Raw genomic sequence first — 2390 nt, forward strand, 5'->3', positions numbered from 1 at the left:
GCGGCTTGTGCAGGCCTAATTGTCAACATCTGCATTTTGTAAGCAAACTCACAATAATTTTGACTGTAGTACAGTTGCGGAAACGCGCGGTGATCTTACACAAATAATGCCAGCAATCACACTATAACTTCAATTCTAGTACAGTATGGAAACCCGCGGTGAACTAATATAAAATGCCACAATACAATAAACGATTTAATTTCTTTTTGAAAATGTTAGATTATTGAAAATAATTTTCGTACTAATATTTTTAGTACATTATATCTAAGCTAAAAAGCTTCTATACAAGATTTTAACCTACAAAACCAGCAGTAATTCATACCCTTTAATATGATTTTGGTGCCTAAATTTATAAAATGTCTGAACATTTAAAATAATGTGTTGGCAAGTAATGTTTGAATATTCACAGGATTTGAAATAGGATATAATTGTAAAAATGTCATTAATATAATGTGAACTTGTATTGCATGATGCAATAAATGATATTATAATAATTTGCATTTTATTTAACTATTTCACGAGTGTATATTTGTGTAAGGGCCTGTCCCACCACTGGCTGATAGAGACTCAGATAGCTTAAAAATATCGTCACTGTCAGATAAGGTAACAAAATCCGATATTTCAATCACATCCTTACTTAGCTTAGGTAGAGTCGTGGTCGCTTGATCACTACTCTACTTAAGCTGGTTTATTCATGTTAAAAAAACCATATTTTACACGTTAGGTTGTTAAATTGAATTATAAAGGATACTTAAGTTTGCGATTTGGTGGGACAGGTCCTAAAAGTTATATTATATTCAATCCACTGGTTTTAGACAATTGAGAATAGATATGTCAATTGGAAATGGAAAATTTCTATATAATAGGTTCTGTCTTATTTCAATGATAAATCGTGATATACTCAGATGATTTAATATGTCATCACTTTAGTAGATTCTATCTCTTGTAGGAAATATATGTCAAATTTATCAATAGATAATAGATATAAAAGTGGTTTTTTCGTGTTGCAAATTTTCGACTGGCAACTGCTTAAAATAGAATATGTCATGTATGTATGAAATTATAAGAATTAGGATATATGAATATCTTTTTAGAATTCAGTTAAGTTTATCTAAAAGTTTGGAATAGTGTAAATGTTGCTTACTGTTATAAGCTGGTTTTCCAGCTACTTTTAACCATTCGTTAGCGTTGTTGGTTCCATAACTTAATGAAATGCGTTTGCGCATTATGTAACTTGAGTTTTACTCCTTTGAAACTTAGTTAAACCTAACACTAATAAATCAGTAGGTAATCTTACTAATATTATAAATGCGAAAGTTTAGAAATATAGATGGATGTTTGATAGAGTTTGTAGCCGAAACGGCTAAACCGATGTCCATGAAATTTGGCATAGATGTAGAGGATAGTCTATGAGAACACATAGGCTACTTACTTTTTTAATTCCACGCGGACGAAGTAGTGAGTGAAAGCTACTGCTATAAAATAAATGTAAACTTTAGCAACACAGCCGTCTCTTAAATAAAGGCAATATTTATTTTATATTATTAATTTCTCTTGCAAAGCATTTTCTGTACCTAATATTATAAAGGGGAAAGATTTGTATTTTTGTATTTATTGAAATAATTCAAAAACTACTAAGCTGCTTTCAAAAATTCTTTCACCATTAAGACGTACAGTGAGTATCATAGGCTTTATACTTTATTATTTTTTTTAATTTGACGCTGGCGAAGTCGCGAGCAACAGTTAGTATATAATATAACAACACCTATATAGCAGTTACACAGTAACCAGTGGGAACGAGATTATGTACAAGATCTATTAATATGTTGTACAAATTGACATTAGATAAGAAAGCGTGGACCGTACCGGAAAGTCTTGTTAATTGTCTACGAGATAAATTAATGCTGAATGTGGTGAACATGAGAAAACGTGCAAATATTCAACTGATTATCATTTTATACTTTGTTACGTAGTTCATTGTTAACATTTTGTACTTTTCATAACTAAAAGATATGATTTATTTATCGAATTTTGCTTGGTTTGATAGTAAAATTTCCGATTTCCGAGCGAACTTTTCGATTTTGGAACATTTTATGAGATACTTGCTATCGCCCACGTGGAATTTAAAAAAAACAAAAGTTAGTAGCCAATGTGTTCTTCCAGACTCTCTTCTAGGTCTGTGCCAAATTTCAACGAGATCTGTACAGCCGTTTAGGGTACAAACTAACAAACATCCATCCATCTAATCTTTCAAATTTATATTAGTAAGGTCTCTTTAATTTGCGATTATTACGATTTGTTGGTTAAGTACTGAGAAAAGTTAACCAGAATTTAAATATTTGTCCATATATGGGTAATTCGGGTAAAAACATTTAAATAAAAACAAAAAA

The sequence above is a fragment of the Papilio polytes genome, unplaced genomic scaffold (genome assembly GCF_000836215.1).
Source record: "Papilio polytes unplaced genomic scaffold, Ppol_1.0 DF821845.1, whole genome shotgun sequence".
Classification (NCBI taxonomy): Eukaryota; Metazoa; Arthropoda; class Insecta; order Lepidoptera; family Papilionidae; genus Papilio; species Papilio polytes.